Here is a 20,367-nt window from a genome sequence, read left to right on the forward strand (position 1 = left end):
TGAACTGCAGTGTAGGTCACAGGCATGGCCCAGAACTGGCATTGCTGTGGCTGTGGTGCAGGCCAGCAGCTGCAGCTCTGATTCGACCTCTAGCCTGGGAACTTTCACATGCTGCAGGTGTGGCCATAAAAAGAAAACAACAACAACAACAACAACACAAACTTTCATATCTAAGGCTGAGTTCACTGTCTCATTCCCCAAACCTTCCCTCTTGTTTCCTCGGTTACGTTAATGATACCACCTACAACTTAATAATCTAGGCCAGCAACTTTAGTGTTTCCTTAACTTCATCTTTACATAATGTTTGTCTTCATTAATCTGCATCAGATCTGTTGCATCATCTGATCCATTTTTAGTCTATTATCTATCTGATTTCAATGCCTGTCATCATTACCTTGGTTTGAGCCAATTCATCTAATTCTAATAACTTCTTGTTTGTTCCTCTCTCTCTCTCTCTCTTTTTCTTTTCTCTCTTTATGGCTCTATCTGTGGCATGTGGAAGTTTCTGGGCTAGGGGTCGAAAGGCAGCTGGCAGCCTTTGGCACAGCCACAGCAATGCCAGATCAGAGCTGCATCTTCAACCCATACTGCAGTTTGTGGCAACGCTAGATCTTTAGCAAGGCCAGGGATTGAACTTGCATCCTCATGGGTACTAGTCAGGTTCTTAACCTCCCTGAGCCATAACAGGAACTCCCTGTTTGTTTCTTGATTCCAGCAAGCCTCTACCCTCTCCAGTTTATTTTCATCCAGCCTCTACATTTAATTCTCATCTTAAACCCAAGTTACATTCTCCCTGTTCTTCTCAAAAATCATTCTGTGACTCCCCTTCCCCCAGAATCAAATTCATTAACTTTAGTGTGGCAATCAGTTTACCAGTATTGAGTCACTTATTTTCTGGTCAGCAGATTTCTTGCATTGGCCTTATTTGTTTTTGCAGCTGATAACTCTTACCGCATATAACCAGTCATGTGCAAAGGAAGATTGGGAACACACAGTCTGGCCGATTCCTGATTGAACTGTTTAGAAGTCCAGCATGAACCGTGCTAACTAACCACTGGGCGAGATGCAGCACTCAAGGGCCAATAAGGTGTTTCCGAAGCCTCCTGGTAGAGCTTGTTGACTCAACAGCTCTGGGAAGCCTCTCAGCTGGATACCTTTTTACTGGATTGACTTGCGTGGAAGGGACACAAGGAGAGGCCTGAGCTCTAAGACAGATAAAATCCAAACTAGCCACAGGCTCTCGATTTCTCTCTCTTTTTTTCCTTTTTGCTTTTTAGGGCCACATCTGTGGCACATGGAAGTTCCCAGGTTAGGGGTCGAATCACAGCTGCAGCTGCCGGCCTACACCACAGCCACAGCAATGTGGGATCTGAGCCATGTCTGTGACCTACACCACAGCTCATGGCAACGCTGGATTCTTAACCCACTGAGCAAGGCCAGGGATCAAACCCGCATCCTCATGAATACTACTAGGGTTTGTTACCACTGAGCCACAATGGGAACTCCCTAGCCACAGACTCTCTTAACCTCTTCATGGCATTCCAGAGGGCAAAGGCAGCCAGCTCTATGGATAGGAATCATTTTTTTAAAAAGCAAATGGAACTTTCTGGACAGAAGGAAAAGCTCATTCAGTGTGAGATTTATCTGAAGCCCATTGTGTTTTTGACAGGCATTAGGTCCCTGTGAGTGAAGCACTGAATGAAACAGGTTAAGAAATGGGACTGTGTGGTTATTTTCTGAGTTGAATTTGTAGACCTGTAATTCAGTGTTTCAAATCTGGCGGTGAGCATTTATAGTCACGAGGCAAATGTATGCTGAAGCATTTTCTGACCTAGTCTTACTAAGAATTCTTCAAACATAGAGTAGTTTTTCTAGAGAGGTTTTATGGCCTACAGGATAAGCAGAAAGAAAATTTAAGAAAAAAATTATTCTGTCCTATCATTCCGCATTGAAGAAAATAAAATTTTTGAGGCTGTCACCTGTAGTGCAGGCGATAAATGCAGTTCATTTCCACCAATTTCAACAATTATACTAGAAGTCGTTCCCTATTTTGTTTTGTAGAATAAATAATAGCTTTAAAAAATAAGGTAGAATAGTTTCATATTTTCCATACTCAATTTTAAGGTGAGGTATAATTTTTAATGTCTGTACTACAAGTAAATTATGATTTTTCCACAATATTTTAAGCATAATCTAAATGTTGAGCTGACAACTGTGTATTGTACAAACAATACTATAACAACAGAAATCAAGCAAGAAAAAAAGGGAAAGAAAACATATCTCTAATCTTGCCATTCTACAAACCAGCTGTTTTAATTTTTCCTTCCAGTTACTGTCAATATGTTACCTAATTTTCATATAGTTACAGTCTTAGCATAGGCATGACTCTCCCATCAGGTTTTTGCTTCTACTGCTACATAAGCCTTTTTTTTTTTTTTTTCCCCAGCCACTTTGCATTTTGAAACCCTAATGTGCTTTTATAATAGAATTTCTAGGCAATAATGGATTTTTTCCAAAAGATTCATGAAGTTCTGGAAGGGAAAGGTTTTCATGTTACCATATTGTGGTTAATCTTACTTTTACTGTTTCAACTACAGTCAGCCAGGGGCTAAACAGAGCTCTGAAGATAAACAGTCCTGGGAGAGCAAGGGACAGATCACAATCTGTGAGTGTTTTGAAGAGTTCAGTTTTTCTGCCCTGTTCTGTAACGAGTACGGAGCTCTTAGATTTTATGCTCAAGGCATTGAAACCACGGCTCCATTTAATGAGAAGCACAAGGAATGCACGTAGGGCCTTGTGGTCTGCTACCTTTACTCAGTAAGAGTAAAGGCCGTGGATGAGAGCATGTATTCCAACTATGATAAGAACCTATTCACTCAGTCACCCCAAAGCTCTCTTGTTCCCCCAAGGGAAAGAACAGGGTGTCTTAGAAGCCAAGGGAGGCATGACTCAAAGGGTTTGCCTGTAGTAAAGGTGATCTCTGGGGAGTTGTAGGGAATTTCCATTTGCTTTTTCTCAGATCTGTCTGGGATTGTATATGATTTCCATGGACTTAGTATGTGCCCAGTAGCAGACACCAAGAAAACTATTCAGAAAACATCCCCTAGAATTAAATGTTTTCCAGAGTTCCCGTCATGGCTCAGTGGTTAACCAACCAGACTAGTATCCACGAAGACGTGGGTTCGATCCCTGGCCTCGCTCCGTGGGTTAAGGATCCGGCATTGCCATGAGCTGGGGTGGAGGTCAAAGCCGTGCCTTGGATCCCATGTTGCTGTGGCTGTGGCTGTGGCGTGGGCTGGCAGCTACCGCTCCAATTCGCCCCCTAGTCTGGGAACCTCCATATGCCGTGGGTGTGGCCGTAAAAAGACAAAAAAAAAAAAAGTTTTCCTTAGAAGAGATGAGAGGGAAGGTGATGTGGGAGGAAGGCAGGCTGCAGAAGCATGTGACCTGCTTTCCGAGACTATAAGTCACCGTTCACAGTCAGAAGGCTGCAGAGGTCACAGCTCTGTGAGGGATGCAGTTCGACATCTGTGTTTGTGTCTACAACACAGAACAGGAAGATGGGCTAAAGGCGGCGAGGGAGATGGATCTCTCCCTCCACGTTTCCCATCTGTCCTCTACGATGACCTTCAGAAGCTTCTGTCCGGTCCTTTCCGCGTACTGGCTCAGTGGGTTCTGGGACACCATACTAATAGTTATAAGCTTTGATAATGAAGAGGTGGTCATCACTGCTGTCACCATCGTCATCTGCCTCAACCGTAGATACCAGATGTCCTCGGTGAAGGAGGCCTGCACACACAGGAGTTTTACTCCAGACTCATATGGTTTCTGAACAATACATTTTTGTCTTGTTAGGCCTCACCTGCTGCATATAGAAGTTCCCAGGCTAGGGGTCCAATTGGAGCTGCAGCCGTAGGTCTGTACCATAGCCTCAGCAACATCAGATCCGAGTCACGTCTGCAACCTATGCCACAGCTTGTGACAAAGCCAGATCCTTAACCCACTGAGCAAGGCCAGGGATCGAATCTGCATCCTCAGGGACACTGTCAGGTTCTTAACCTACTGAGCCTCAAAGGGAACTCCATGAAAAATACATATACATGTTGCCAATAACAATGTACCAGTATTCCCAGATGAGATGGCACACTGCTCATCTGGCCATCCCTAAAGTGAGGATGAAATGGCTACATGACGAAATACTAGATTGTTCCATAGAGGACAAGCTGGATGTGCCAACCCTTACACACTCCAATCACAGTGGGGCCATGTCTGTTTACTCTTTTGTTCATTCACTTACTGAGTAAGTATTAGTTGAATGTCTACTTTGTGTCAGGCATGCTAGGCGCTGGGCTCTTTGCATGAGTAAAAGAGGTGGAGTCTCAAAGAGCCTTCAACCTGATGGAGAGCAGAGAAGTGATCTAAGATCTCACAACGAATGCAAGCTGAAATCTGTGATGGGTGCAAGGAAGGAGGGTGCAGGGGACTGGGAGTGCAGATGGGGGGCAGTGACCTGTTCAGGGAGGTGTTTCCAGGAAGGGATGACTGATCCAAGATTGGAAAGAATAATAAAATGGGCTGACATTTACCAAGTGGTTCCTATGAGCCAGGCCCTGATCTTAGTGCTTTTAAGGATTTTTTTTGGTGAATTATGGACTCCCGTTAATATATAGGTGAGAGAATTCAGGCTTGGAGATAGTAAGTAACTTGTTTAGGGTCATCCAGCTGTGAGCAGAAGAGTGGGGATTGGAACTCAGTTTGATTGCAAGGAGTTCCCATTGTGGCTCAGTGGGTAAAAGACCTGACATTGTCTCTCTGAGGATGAGGGTTCAATCCCTGGCCTCACGGATTAAGGATTAAGGATCTGGTGTTGCCACAAGCTGTGGCATAGGTTGCACATGAGGCTGGGATCCAGCGTTGCTTGGTGTAGGTCTCAGCTGCAGCTCCCATATGACCCATGGCCTGGGAACTTCCATATGCTGCAGGTGCAGCTATAAAAAGAAAAAAAAATTGGCAAATCTGGAGTCCTAACCATTTGGACTCTCTCTCCCATGTTGCTTGAAATGGAAGTTAAGCAGGTGGCGAGAATGGTGGGAAGGGATGCCAAGCAGGTGGAACAGCATGTGTGGGGCACAGAGGGTGCTGCGGTAGGCAGGCTGGGCGGAGATCAGAGTGAGGCCGGGAAGTGGGCAGGGCCCAGCCATGCGGGGCCTGGGGAGCCTTGTCAGATTCTGGCCCTGCCCCACAGGAAGCCGCTGGAGGCTCTAAGCAGGGGTGAACATGCTCAGACTTGAGTTTTGAACAGATCCCTCTAGCTGTAGTATGGAGCTTAGAAGGGGGCCAAAGCAGTTGAGGGAAGGGAAATGAAAACCCTTTAGTGGTGGTGAGGGGTTTGAGAGCAATCGAGGTAAGTTTTAACTTTGTGACTTTGGCAATTCGGTGGATAATCTACCACATGTTGAAAAGGGACTGGGAGGCAACATGGTTTGGAGGAAAAGATCTTGCCTTTGATGCAGGCTGGTTGCGTTTGAGGTGACTTTCTGAACCCAGCTGGAGTTGTCTAGTAGATCATATTCTATATAGATCAGGAGCTCAGGAAGGGGTTAGGGCAGGAGATGGAAAGGTGTGAGTCACCCCAGGGAGAGGTGGTAATTGCGCCCTCGGCGTGGGTGGCGTGGGCCAGTCGGTCTAGGGAGAGAACCTCTGTTTTCACCACCCTCTCCACCCTGTCCTCCGTCCAACTTGCCTCCGGGCAATACACGCTCTTCTTGCTGCTTCATCCCCTCTGTCTGCGAACCTGGTTCCCTTGCCCCCTGGCCCGTCATCAGTCCGTTTCTCCTCATGTGCATCTTCATTCTCCATCCCTCCATCCAACGTCTAAAATCTCCCTCCTTGCTGTTCACTTGCTCCCTTTTCACTGCCGGGTGCTGACGGTTCGGTTCTCCACCTCTGTGAAGTTTCTGTTCTCAAAAGCAGCCACTGGCCCCTGTGCACTGGCTCATCCCAGCTCTGGCTGTACCTCCCACTTCTCTTAGCATCTGACTCCTGATACGTCCCCCTTCGAATGTCTTCCTGCTCCTTTTCCCTGGCACTGCCTTATCTTGACCCTCAGCCCTTTTCTCCTTTCTCCTGTCTTCTTCATGGGCTTCCCTTTCTCCTTCTACCCCATAAACATACCTATTCCCCAGGGATGTTTTCTTCCTCCCCCTGCTTACTTGCTACCTCAGCTATCTTGTTCAATCCCATGGCCTTATCAGCTACTGCCTTGTGGATGGTGCCGAAACATGTCTTTCCGGCCAGCAGCGGAAAACCCCAGACCCAACTGTCCAGCTGTGGGCTAAGCTCCTCCTCTCTGCATCCTGCTAGCATCCCAAACTCAGCATGGCCCATAGCAAATATTTCCTTTTTCTTTCAAACAATTCAATGTCCTACACTGTTTGTTTTAGCTGAGTCACACTCTCTCTCTTTCTTTTTTTTTTTTTTTTTTTTTTTTTAATTCTTTCCTCTTCTTTAGGGCTGCGTATTCAGAGCCCTATTATCTCTTGCCTGGAACCTTTGCTTTGTCTCCTAGCCAGTTTTTCTTCCTCATTTCTTCTGTTCTGAATGAATCCTATGCATTTGCTCTAAATGAATCACATAGTCAACCCAGATCATATCTCCTCAACCCCAAATCTTTTATTTTTTTAATTTTTAAAAATTAAAAAAAATTTTTTAATGGCTGTACTCATGGCACATGAAATTTCCCTGGCCAAAGATCAGATCTGAGCTGCAGCTGAGACCTATGCCACAGCTGCAGCAACGCTGGATCCTTAACCGACGGCGAAGACTCCCCAAATCTTGAATAATCCTCTCTTGCCATTGAAATACGTACTGCCCCGTTAGCTGAGGTTTTTTGTTTGTTTGTTTGTTTTCCTTTTTATGACTGCGCCTGTAGCATAGGGAAGATCCTGAGGTAGGGGTCCAATCAGAGCTGTAGCTGAGATCTATAGCACAGCCATGGCAATACGGATCTAAGTCGCATCTGTGATGTATGCTGCAGCTTGAGGCAATGGTGGATCCTTAAGCCACTAGGCGAGGCCAGGGATGGAACCCGCATCCTCACAGACCTATATCAGGTTCTTAACCTGCTGAGCCACAACCAGAACTCCTAAACACCCTCTTAACCTGGTCCTGGTATACCCTGTATCTTCTGCTTCCACCTGACACATACAATCTGAGCCAACTGTGTTGGCCTCTCCGTCCAGGCTGCATGATACATGGAGGCAGACATTTGTGCCTTAGAATCCTTGTATCACCTATGCTTCATCCCTGGAACACAGTAGGTGCTCACTAAAGGTTTGGAGTGCACATGTGAAAGTATTTACCAGTTTCTACAGAGGTCTGGTGCTTCCAGGCCTCTTGTATTTGCTCTTGGTGCAGTTCCTACATGAAAGGACCTCCTCTTCCTGTCTTAGGCAGTAATGTGTAATAGCACCATTTAAAATTGTGTATATATATATTGTGTTTATTACTATTTTACCCATTTTTTTAAAGTCAACCTTCAGAACTCATTTCCAGTGCCACTTTCCTCACGAATTGTTACTTATCCTCTTCAGAACCATCCCTTTTCCGAACCTTCAAAATACCTCTCTTTTCTTTCCCTAAAAAAATATTTTTTTGAAAGTACCACAGTGGGATGCAGAAATCTGGCGTTAAGTTTGATATCTATGTTGTGCTTGATCATGAGGTGCACTTTGGTTATAAAAGGTTTGATTCTAAACAGTAATTTGAAGACTGTCCTCTCCCCCATCGCCAGCCCCCCACAATCCCTTCCCAGCAATCACTCACTTGACCGAGCTCAGATTTTGGTCGCCTGAGGGCTCTCACATGGCACTGAGCCCATAGTATGTTCTGTTGGGGACCTGAATTAGGTGAAGTGACGTGCATGGCTGCCAGTCTCTTCCATCATGGGTGAAAACTGAGTCAAAGGGTTTATTTTGCTTCAGAAGCCAGATGGGAGGCCATAATGCCCCTCTCATAGGACCAGCAGAAGGAGCAGGGGGAGCCTATGTGCCACAAAGAGTAGCTGTCACTCTGTTTGGGGGACAAAAGCAATGAAGCCGCTAGGAAGGTGGAAACATGGATATTATGCAAACACAGGCATGTTTCCTGTGGAGCTAATCTCTGTGTGATCTTTTGTTCCCAGCCCACTGGCTCTGCTGGATTCCATTTGCCAACCAAGCCCAGAGCAGGCACTTCAAACAGATCACGGTCTTGTTTCTACCACAGGGGCTTGGATGTGAGTTACATGAAATTATACTTTGGGTTCAGAATCCTGTGTTTGTGATTTGGAGTTGGTCCCCTCCTCAGTCAAGTTAACGGAGGGGCTATCATTCTCCAATCTGCCTAATTATCCCCATGGCTATAAAATGTTGAAAACCTTGTAGGATCTTTCCTTCTAGGACATGATCCATCCTTTCCCCCCTTTTAAAAATAAACTGAGAGATGGCCAGAATCTTAGGATGAAAAAATATCTCTGATGAAAGAGTTCTGGACAGCTCTCCCAACGCAGCCGCTGAATTACGGGAAAACCATTTCTGGGGAGAAACCACAGGACTTGGGAGACAGGGTCTGATTTGCTCTTCAATAAATCCATTGTTTCTATCTTGGAGATTTTATTTTTCCATGGATGTCCTTTAAAAGGGCTCAAGCATTCAGAGAAACACTTCAGTTCTATCTGGGCTCCCAGGAAGTAACTGGGAGGGCGGTAAGTTGGAGGCGAGGTTTGGCTCTTGAAGGGAGCCGAGGCAGGCATTTCTGGGGGCAGACAGGTGGACCCTAACGAGGAGGTTACTCCGTGATGCCTAAGGTCTGGTTTCATGGGAAAGTTGGGAGATCCAAGAATGAGGCTCATCAACTCTAAGCGGGCAGCAAGTTATTTTATGTCTTTGTCCCCAGGATACTCATTTGTAAAATGGACCCAACAATTCAGTCTACCGCCCAAAGTTGTCACAGTGATCAAATCAGAAATGAGGAGGGTGGGGGAAAAATGCTAAAAGTGTTACTAGAGCATTTTGAGATGCTGAACATGTTCTAGACATAAAACAAAGTCTTAGGCTTTCACTTCCTTTGGAAAAGAGGCCAGAATGGTTTCTGTCTATTAAGCCCCCGCCCTATTAATGAGAGACGTTCAGATATTCTGAGCCCTTCCGGCAGAGAGAGTGTGATCACAGGACTGTCTTCTGTGAATTTCGAATGCTGGTAGAAAGAGGCCCAATTCCAAGATGTTCTTCTCGGGTTTGAAGTCTTTGCCTAAACGTGATTATGCAATATTTGGGGAGTTGGATCCAAGATCTCTTGAATTGCTTATGAGACATTTTGTTTATTAAATAATTTTCTGAAATTTACCAGGTTTTAGTGACTCATGGATTCGTGCAAACATATGTATGACATTTAGAATTATAGAATTAGAGGGGGAGAGATCATCTAATTCGCTCTGTGTTTTGCAGGAAAGGAAACTGGGAGCCAGGAAGTCTAAGCGACTTGCCCAGAGCTGTGCGCTGCAGCCATGGGAAAACTGGGGCTGGGACCCAAACCTTCATGCTTCCCAGCTCACTATTCTTTCTTTCAAACACACTTTTCGTGAATATTCTGACCACATATGCTATCTTCATGGTCAATGTTAAATCCTTGGAAGAAACCAAGAATGATTTTTTTCCCCGTGATTTCAAAATAAGAGAAACATTTTGTAATTGTAATACATTGTGTTTTTAAGAATGTATGATTCTCTGTAAAATTTATAGATCATAAGTTGCTATCAAATGCATTTAATCTTTATAACAATTCAGGTGAAGATTGTTATTGACGCCAGATGTGTTAGTGGCTTGGTCGAGATTTTCAAAAATCAAAACTGGGCCTCAAGAAAAATTTGGGTTTTCAGTTCCATTTATGGAGGGTTTTTGTTTTGTTTTGTTTTGTTTTTTAATGCCACTTGAAAGTTGCTACCTAAGTGTTTTTAAATATGAGTGACCATTACTCATGGAGGTGAGACTCCTCTAGGCATGCCCCCGCTCCTTTGTTTGGCTCCAAGCTGAAGCTAGGCTCTGCCTCAGTGTATCTTTAAATGTTGACACCTATGCCAATCTGTAGTGGGCCGACTTTTCCAGTTCATCAACCAACAAAACCTCACTTACTTGAGAAAGGCCTGGCTGAATTCACAATAGTAGTGGTAATAATAACAATGAAAACAATTGATGCTTATCAGTACTTATTGTTTCCAGGTGCTTTACAAGGATTCACCGGTGTGATTTTCCCAGCCAGCCTATGAAGTAGCTGCCATTACATCTTAAATTTACAGATGATGAAACTGAGCCCCAGAGAAGTTAAACAACCTGCGCCAGGTGACAGAGCTAATAAATGGCTGGTAAGTAAAATTTGCGTTTTTGCTTTTCTTATTAAAAATGGGTAATGGTTTCTTATAATCATCCCAGCTGTCCCATTCTTGTCTTTGGGCAAAGATCCTCCCCCACCGATGCTCAGTGTCTCAGCTCTTATACCATTAGGTTGAACTAGCAGATCTTGAGGATTTTTTTCTTGTACTACTGTCCTCTTACCTGCTACCTTATTATGCTCTGTGAACTGAGGCTGTCTTTTCATACCTGTTTCTACCTTTTTCTGCTCCACCTTACCCTATGTCCAGGGATAAACAAAAGCCACACATCATTTTGACTTTAATTTATATATAAGCATTAAGTGTACAAACCTTCAAAGCATTTTAACTTAGGAAAAAACAGAGAAACATCAACCACTCTTTCTCTCCTCCCTCCTATGTTACTTTTTAAAAGATTTATTTTAGCAAATCTTTTTTTTTTTTTTTTTGTCTTTTTGCCTTTTCTAGGGCCACTCCTGCGGCATATGGAGGTTCCCAGGCTACGAGTCTAATCGGAGCTATAGCCACCAGCCTACACCAGAGCCACAGCAATGCAGGATCCCAACCGCGTCTGCGACCTTCACCACAGCTCACGGCAACGCCAGATCCTTAACCTACTGAGTGAGGCCAGGGATCGAACCCTCAACCTCATGGTTCCTAGTCGGATTCGTTAACCACTGTGCCACGAGGGGAACTCCCATTTTAGCAAATCTTTCCCTCAAACGTAATACAAAATCCTCCATGAAGGAAGACAAAGTCCAAAATCCCACAGTTCTTTCCTTTGTGCCAATGAATTTATACAGACAGACTAGGTTAAAATGAATGTGAGGGCAACTTGAGATGGGGAAACAGGAAGGTGACATGACCAAATAAACATCAAAGTGTGTGTACAAGCCTCTGAAGAACAGATAAGGCTTCCCACTTGGTGATGCTGTTGGGGTGTGTTCTTGGCCTGAATTATTTGAATTTAAAGTCTTTCTCAACATCAGCTACTGAGGGCCACCCTCCTTGCCGCCCCTGAGGTATAACGTCTCAGAAATTCTTTCCGTCTCTCATTTGAGAAGCCCAGCTGTGAGTTCAGTGGTACACTTTGGTGCAACTCGGAACTGAATCATCACAAATTATAACTTCCTCCACTTAGAATCAATGAGTTTTCAAAAACAATTAAAGATGTTGAAATTTGTGCCTTTTTTTTTATGTGAAAGGCTTTTATGAGGTGCCTTTACCAAGACTTGAACTAAACCCCAGTATTGGAGCAAAAGACAAGTTCAAACCATATAGAGCAGATGGACGCAGAAAGATGCAGAAATAATTGTTTACATGTATAGTTGATATTCCAGCCAGAAAGGGGTTAAATTCTTGCTTGAGTTGCATTTTCTTCCTTATGAATTAAGCACTAAAATATGCCCACTTCATCATTTTCCTCACACACCTAGCTCTTCCTTTATTATGCCTTGTCTCCACTTGCCTGCAGACAGAGCTCCCCATATTTTGCTTCTGACTCTAAATAACCATGATCACTCATGATGAGAGAACGTTGGTTAATGAGATGGCTGTGAGAGGTTGAGAAAGTTCTGTTTTGCATGTAGAGCCATGACTGCCTTTTTTATAAGGTAACCTTTATCTTCTTTTGTAAATATTTTTTTATGAGGGTATAGTTGATGTACAGAGTCGTGCCAATTTCTGCTGTACAGCATAGTGACCCAGTCAAATGTATGTATACATTCTTTTTCTCCTACTGTCTTCCATCATGTTTTATCCCAAGAGCCTGAATACAATTTCCTGTGCTGTACAGAAGGACTTCATGGCTTATCCATTATTTTCAGACGGAGAGCTTGGAGCTCACATCTTTTTTTTTTTTTTTTTTTTTTTTTTTTTTTTTTGCTCAGTGTTTTTCATTACTGGTTGATGGTTACTACTCAAGGCTTTAGAGTCATGGAGAGCTGGGTTGCAGATAGGGAAGCAGGAGGATGTCTCTCTCACCACTGCTCTGTAAGGGTGTCCCATGATGCTTTTGCAGAGCAGGGTGTGAACTCTCTCCTGGAAAAGGGTTCATCCTTATATCATATGAGGAACCTATGGTCGTGGCCAGTGCACAAGGCTGGGACACATCTCATTACCGACTCCAACATCATTTTCTTTCTTTCTTCTTCTTCTTTTTTTTTTTTTTACTTTTCAGGGCAATACCTGTGGCATATGGAAGTTCCCAGGCTAGGGGTCGAATCAGAGCTGCAGCTGCCAGCCACAGCCACAGCCACCCAGGATCTGAGCCACATCTGTGACCTACACCACAGCTCAAGGCAAGGCCGGATCCTTAACCCCCTGAGCGAGGCCAGTATCCTTACAGGTACTGGTTGGGTTCGTGGCTCACTGAGCCACAGCAGGAACTCCTGGGACATCATTTTCTTCCTGCCTTTCATATGGGATTTCTGTGACTCAGGACTGGCTTGTCAAATAGGGAGGCATGTGCCTGTTGAGTTTGGCACAGATCATTTCCTCTGGCAACCGAAGAGCTTGCTAAATGAGGGTCACCCTGACCTTACCCTGCATTCTAGTTCAGGCAGCAACCTGGAGGCCAAGGTAATTTCTCGAAGTATAGTCACTGCTTGAATTTTCTGCCTCACCACATTTACAGTTAGAACAAAACACATCCCGCAATGCAAGACTTACATGCTTTCTATCAAGGAGGTAGCACTTCAAAGTGTCCTTTGAAGTCAATATTTGCTTGAGGGGTGAAGCACATGGTGTTCTTGGTATTATTATGGCACATAAGGCTTTGCAAACTGATAAAAACATTGAATTTGCTACATATGATATACAAGTACTGTGATGCATAACAGGGCAAAAGCAGGCCTACATTTTAATAAAACCAAATTCCTACATGCTCTGATAGGCAACAAAATTTGTACTTACATAGATCATAGATAGAGTCTTCTCTCTGGATTCTTGTGAGGAAAAAGCAGCTTTAAATATTTCTGTTTGGAAAATGCAACTGTGTCTGTGTTGGATTTCCTTCAGAGAACCCTCAATAGATGAATAATATATATGTCGTTTGCCAAGGAAAAAAAAAGTCCTGTGATTTGTACAGCTGTGACCGAGAGGAGCCAACTGACACTTGAAGGCAAAGGGAGATGGAAAATGAAAGAATAAATGAGTGGAAAATTCCACCACTGAGAATCCCATACTCTCTCAAGGACAAGATTGTTACTCGAGAAGGCTCTGTTGAATTTTTGGCATTCTTGTGTTATCTCGCTTTGAAGATGGAATGTAAACCGTGGTTTGCAGCCAGGATCACTGTTCTCTGAAGTGGACTCAGATTTGCTGGAACTCTTTGGTAACCCCCACTTCCCTAAATTTCACTGAGTAATTAATGTTTCCAAAGCTTTGGGCATTGGGATCTGTCTTAGTGGAAAGAGCAGGCTCATCTTTGGGGAGACTGTGGTAAATTCCCTTTCCATGGGACTCCTACCCTTAATGCAGAAAGAGATGCACTCATTCATGAAGCCTGGGGGAAATTTTGGCCACTGTGCATTCTACTGCTAATCTTCTTCTTCTTCTTCTTTTTGTCTTTTTAGGGCCATACCTGAGGCATGTGGAAGTTCCCAGGCTAGGGGTTGAATTGGAGCTACAGCTGCCAGCCTACACCACAGCCACAGCAACAGCAGATCCGAGCCGTGTCTGCAACCTACACCATAGCTCATGGCAGTGCCAGATCCTTAACCCGCTGAATGAGGTCGAGGATCAAACCTGTGTCTTCATGGATACTGGTCAGATTCGTTTCCGCAAAGCCACGACGGGAACTCCTCTATTGCTACTCTTATGGAGTATTGTTAAAAGTTCCTTTGCTATAGAAGGCATGAGAACTGCCAACAAGTGGGCTTCAAAAAAAAACCAGGCACATGCTGGCTGCTGGTGATAGAGGTATATTCCTCTGGTCTGACACTGTGGCAGAACATCTACTAAAACTTAATCTCATCTTATTTGTATTATTTATTAAAAAGATATACAAGTTCCCTTGTGGTGCAGCTGGTAAGGATTAGCTGTTGTTACTGCCGCGACTCCAGTCACTGCTGTGGCACACGTTCTAACCCTGGTCTGGGAACATTCACATGTGGGCGTGGCCAAAAAAAAAAAAAAAAGAAAGGGAGAAATAGAGGGAAGATTTCTTTAGGGAGGTCTTGTTTTTAAAATAAATATTCAGTAGTTCTGTTGCGGTGCGGTGGAAATAATCCGACTAGTATCCATGAGGATGTGGGTTCAATCCCTAGCCTCGCTCAGTGGGTTAAGAATTCAGCATTGCCATGACCTGTGGTGTAGGTCACAGATGCGGCTCAGATCTGGTGTTGCTGTGGCTGTGGCATAGACCAGCAGCTCTAGCTCCAATTCGACCCCTGTCCTGGGAACTTCCATATGCTGCAGGTGTGGCCCTAAAAAGCAAAAAAAAAAAAAAAAATTGAGTTTGCTCATACTTGGTCATTGCTAGAACATGATGATCTTTCAGTTTTTTTAGGGCTAGATTATATGCCAGAGATGCTCTATATAGGATGGCTCCACTGGCCTGGGTGATCCTGTAGATCTTTCAGATCTATCCCCATTCCTCTTTTAGGATTGTACTTGATCTCACAGCAGAGGCCCTGAGTAGAGCATTAAAGTGAGGCTTCAGGGCATAAGATGTTTTCCTGTAAGGATGGTTGAGAAAGGCTTTCTTTTTTCCTTTTTTCTTTTTTGGCATGCAGAAGTTTTTGGGCCAGGGATCAAATCCACACCACAGTAGTGATCAGAGCTGCTGTAGTAACAACCCAGGATCCTTAATCTGCTGTGCCACAAGGGAACTCCCAAGAAAGGTTTTATAAAGTTGTCTCTTTTTGAAATTTGTGGCTTTTTAGGGCTACAACTGTAGCATATGGAAATTCCCAGACTGGGATAAAATCTGAGCTGCAGCTCCTGGTCTACACTGTAGCTCATGGCAATGCGGATCCTAACCTATTGAGTGAGGCCAGGGATTGAACCCATGTCTTCATGGATACTAGTTGGGTTCATAAGCCACTGAACCACAATGGGAACGCCCTAAAATGTTCTTGATAATAGAGAATGTAGCCTTTGAGAAATTGAACTAACAAGAAAAATAAACTATTGATAGTTTTCAGTAACATTGCTGTTGTAATAGGAAGATTCTCTTGATGAGAAGTCACAGAAAGGGATGTGAGAAAAAAATAGAGATTTATCGAGTTTCCTGATGGCTCAGCCAGTTAAGGATCCGGCATTGTCTTTGCTGTGGCTCTAGTTACAGCCGTGGTGAGGGTCCAGTCCCTGGCCCAGGAATTTCCTCATGCCGTGGGTGCAACAAAAAACAAACAAACAAACAAACAAACAAAAAACCTGAAAAAAAATAGAGATTTATTAAAATAGTTCTGAAGATTCTCATAGGCTCCAAGGAAGAGTTGAACAGCTAGGCCTTGGGAAGGTGAGGTGTTGCAGAAATTGAGAGGTGATATAAAATGGCTCAGCTCTATGGACACTAGATTAACACCAGATTCCCAGTTCTTGGGAGAAAAAGTCTTATTGGGCCAATGCGAGTCAGTGTTTATCTTGGATCAAAGACTAGGGTTAGACGTGCAGGACGGCACAGCACAGACCTGGCTTCTAGGGGCCTGCCACCACCATGGGCAGGGCCCCGAGAGGGAAAATGCATGTGACTTACTGTAGCTGGGCAGCCACCATGAGAGGCACTGAATTCAGAAATTATAGTTTTCAAGTTCTACATGAAATGTTTTGAGTATATATACATACATATATATACATCCTGCACCTCAGTGTTTATAGTAGCACTGTTTACAATAGCTGAGACATAGAAGTAACCTGTGTCCATCAATAAATGCATGGATAGAGAAGATGTATCTATCTATCTATCTATCTATCTATCTATCTATCTACCTATCTATATCTATATGAATATTACTCAGCCATAAAAAGAATGAAAAATACCATTTGCAGCAACATGGATGGACCTAGAGTTTATCATACTAAGTGAAAGTAAGTCAGACAGAGAAAGACAAATATCATATAATATAACTTAAGTGTGGAATCTAAAAAATAGTGCAAATGACCTTATCTACAAAACAGACACAGATTCACAGACATAAAAAAAAAAAAACCAAACTTAATGATTACCAAAGGGGAACCTGAGAGTATCGTATTAACAGATGCACACTATCATATAGAAAACAGGTAATCAACAAGGATTTACTGTGTAGCATGAGGAACTATATTCAAAATCTTGTAATAAACTATAATGGAAATTTTTTTAAAATACAGATGTATGTGTATAATTGAATCACTTTGCCTTGTTCTTGAAACTAACACAATATGGTAAGTTCACTATGTTTCAGTTTTAAAAAATAGGATGTATTTGATTAGAAATTGGGGGCGGTGAGTATAGAGTGGGGGCAAGGACAGATCCAGGCTTCTGGCTTGGACAACCCAGTGGACAATAGGGTTGGTCACTGAGATGGGGATAGGCATGGTTGGGGAGAAAGAGTGAATTCTGTTTATGGCAGAGTGTGCTTTAAATACTCGTATTATAACAAGCAGAGTGTCCAGTCATCGTTCCGAGTCTGGTGATCAGGAAAAGGATGTGGGGTGGAGATTTATTTTAGGGAGTCAGGAGTGTCGACTGGCGTGCATCTAGGGAAGTGTTAAAGAGAGCTGTTGTTTCTTCGGTCTTGATGGGGTTCCTGCATGGCGATGCTATAAAGGTATAGGGTCTTCATAGTCTCTTTAGGGAGAGCCTCCGATATTGGCACCTTTGACAACAAGGCATGGTGAGACCGAAGCAAACCTAAACCTGCCAGGGGGTGACTTAAAAAAAATGCACAACCTGAAAGTTGAGAATTAAGTTTTATTTGGTGTGAAATTAGGACTTCAGCCCAGGAGACAGCATCTCAGGTAGCCCTGAGAAACTGCTTTCGTAGGAGGCCAGGGAGAGCTAGGACAAATGGGAGTTTTTGCGACAAAGGGCAGGTAGCAGGAACAAAAGAGATCTGGGCTCACTGAAATCATTCCTTTGATATGCATCTCAGCTATCGGGGCCAGTATCCTGAGTTTTCACAGCCCTCAGGGCTCACCCTTGGAGATGGCTGCATTCGCAAATGACAGTGAAATACCACCCCCCCGGAGGTGGGGGAAATACTGTCAGTGTGTGTGATAAAGGTGAGCGGAGGTGCCTGCAGCCGTGCTTGCAGTGTACAAGTGTGCTGCTCGTCTCGCGAAGGTTACTACAAGTCACAAGGAGCAGACATCATCATGAATTGTAGTGTTTTTCTAGATGTGAGATGCAAGAATCGGGCACGTAAAACCTTCTCCGGAAAATGTCTAACTATCTGAAGACCTATTCTTCCAGTTTTCCCGCAGCACAGAGTGCCTCACTCCTGATTTCCACCCTGAGCTCCGGTCAGGGGGTGCTGTGGGTCGGCAACTGCAGTGGCTCATGATTTAATCCATGTAGAGGTGACGGCAAGTGCCAACCTTCAGTTCACACGGGGAATCCTCCCTTTGGCAAGGCCAATTTCTGTGATGCAAAGGCAAAGAAGAGATTTCGCTTTCCATACAGAGTACTGTGTGTGCTCCAAATAGTTATTTAGAGTAAAAAAAAAAAAAAAAAATCACTAGTGCAGCCCCCCATCTCTATGCAGGGATCCTTGATTGATGTCCTGGGAATACCGCTTCTCCCACGGGGCCAGAATTGGCATAGGTGGAATGCTTGTGTCAGGTGGCTAAGGTAGATTATTGCTGCTACCTGACAGACTCCCTGATGAGATTATATTTTATCTTCATCTCTGCAGACTCGGATCCTTGACCAAGACTTAGCAAGTGGCAAGTGTTCAGTAAGTATTCATTGATCATATCAAAGTTCTTCAATAGAAGAACACCCTCATGGTCTAGGATTTCTTCTTGTGCTGTCTAATCACGTCTTTTTTTTTTTTTTTTTTTTTTTTGGCCTAAAAATTTTTTTTGAAAGTATAGTTGCTTTACAATGTAGTGCCAATTTCTGCTGTACAGTAAAGTGGCCCAGTGTGCACGCGCTCTCTCTCCTCTATCCTTTCTTATATTATCATCTATCATGTTCTATCCCAAGCAACTGGCTATAGTTCCCTGTGCTTCCTTAGTGTGGAGTGAGGATGTCCAGGTGGATGGATTGAAGACAAGGTCCAGATCCTTTTTTTAAAATTGAAGTACGGTTGACTTGCAAATGTTGTGTTAGTTTCAGGTGTAGAGCAAAGTGAACCAGTTATTCTCTTTCAGATTCTTTTCCCTCATAGTCTGTTACAAATATTGAGGGTAGCTCTCTGTGCTATACAGTATGTCCTTGTTGATTATTTTATATATAGTCGTGTATATATGTTAATCCCAAATTCCTAATTTATCCTTTCCCCTTTGGTAGCCCTAAGTTTGTTTTCTATCTGTGGGTCTATTTTTGTCTTGTATCAATGTTCATTTGTGTCATTTGTGTTAAGATCCCATGTATAAGCAATATCATCTTTGTCTGGCTTCCTTCACTTCTTTCATGGTGGCAAGATATTTACTAGGGACCATAAAATCCTTCCAAGCTGAAATCCTGCAGAAAAAAAGTGAAAGTCATTGTTTTGGCATTCCCTACTGAAGTGTTATTGGCTCTCATAGGGTCATTTGACCACCATCAACCTGTCATTATGATTTAGAGAACGGGAAATACTGATTAGCTTAGATCTGGTCTTATGTTCTACTCTGAGCCCAGAGTATATGGGCTCGTTTGGAAGGACGAGTTGTTTCCCAGAGGGAATCTGGGTTCAGTTACCAAGAGGAGAGTGAATGAATGCCAGGTGGCATGAACAACTGGTGGTATGCCATCCACAATTTTCCCTCCTCTACCCAGGGCAGACATCGCTAATCATGGTACTTTTCCTCACTGTACCTAGATGTGGCTTTGACAGCCTCATCAATACCGGGCTTCGGTCAGCCACGAGAAATCCAGCAGAGTTGCCGAGCAAGGTGAACACTGTCTTTGATGCAGAAAATACCTGGAAATTCCTAGAGAAGGCTGTCTTTTTCCTCACCAGTAAATCAAGGCAGAAGTGGACTAGAAGAATTCTATGGTAAGGTTAAAATTAATCACTGATGAACATTTTCTCTTGGGACCCCCCCCCCCCGGCTCTCTCTGTGTGTTAGCTTATTAATAAGAAATATTTTGTTTATGCGTTCTGAGAGGCTCTGGAGTTGTGGAATAGTAATAAATTTGTTCTTTTCAGGGTGGACATTAAAAGCGTTGGAAACATTCTGTGATTTCAGTGGGCACAACGTGGCCAAAATAACTACGTATTTTCCTACAAGAAAAATGCAAAACATAAATAAATGAAATCAGACTCAAACAGATGGGTTTCCTTCTGGGGCCCAGTGGTCAGGATTTCAGGAATTCTGAATCTGAACCCTGACTTCGCACCCCTCTCACCCAGAATTAGCTCTTGTACAACCACAGGGGTCCCAGGAGGCCTCTGCCTTTCTGTACCATCATCTCAAATGCTTCCAGCACTGCCTCACTTAGGCCAGAAATTCCAGAATTAAACATTGATTTGGGGGGAAATTTTTAAAGCTTCCTTTGTCTCCTTTTAAAATGCCCTTAGAAGGGCCCTGTGAGGAACAGATCATTAAGTTCCACCGGCCTTTACAGGAGTGTTGAACTGTCCTTTGAAAGCGCTTTTATTAGACGGGGAGTGGGAAATGCAGTAGGGGGCAGGGCGGGCACCGGAAAGGGATGAAAGTGTCCTCGAAGAGGAGGCTAAGAAAGCCACAGACAAGTGTTACTTATTTTCCTACGGGGTCGTAGCTGTAGCTAAGCCTTGTCTATGCAATTTGAGAGCCTCTACATTTTAACGTGTTCGTCTATTCTGTCCATCTATCCACGTTAACTTAACAGACATTTATTGAGT

The 20,367-nt window shown here is 43.7% G+C and overlaps 2 long non-coding RNA genes across 5 annotated transcripts in view; one reads left to right on the top strand and one right to left on the bottom strand.

The window, feature by feature from the left end:
• The window catches only part of LOC102160630, a 55,228-nt gene extending 41,759 nt beyond the window's left edge, over positions 1–13,469 (bottom strand). Inside the window, exon 1 of the long non-coding RNA XR_303569.3 lies at positions 13,319–13,469. This is a non-coding gene — a long non-coding RNA (uncharacterized LOC102160630). The remainder of the gene's footprint in view (positions 1–13,318) is intronic.
• Positions 1–20,367, top strand: part of LOC106510390 — a 262,228-nt gene that overhangs the window by 61,067 nt on the left and 180,794 nt on the right. For 2 of the 4 annotated variants that reach the window (XR_002344176.1, XR_002344174.1), the window contains exons 2-4: positions 10,257–10,399; positions 18,247–18,288; positions 19,360–19,536. This is a non-coding gene — a long non-coding RNA (uncharacterized LOC106510390). Of the gene's footprint in view, positions 1–10,256; positions 10,400–13,465; positions 13,740–18,246; positions 18,289–19,359; positions 19,537–20,367 lie in introns of all 4 variants that reach the window. The other 2 variants (XR_002344175.1, XR_002344177.1) reach the window with 2 other exon arrangements.

Source organism: Sus scrofa, chromosome 5 (assembly GCF_000003025.6).
Source record: "Sus scrofa isolate TJ Tabasco breed Duroc chromosome 5, Sscrofa11.1, whole genome shotgun sequence".
NCBI classification, from domain to species: domain Eukaryota; kingdom Metazoa; phylum Chordata; class Mammalia; order Artiodactyla; family Suidae; genus Sus; species Sus scrofa.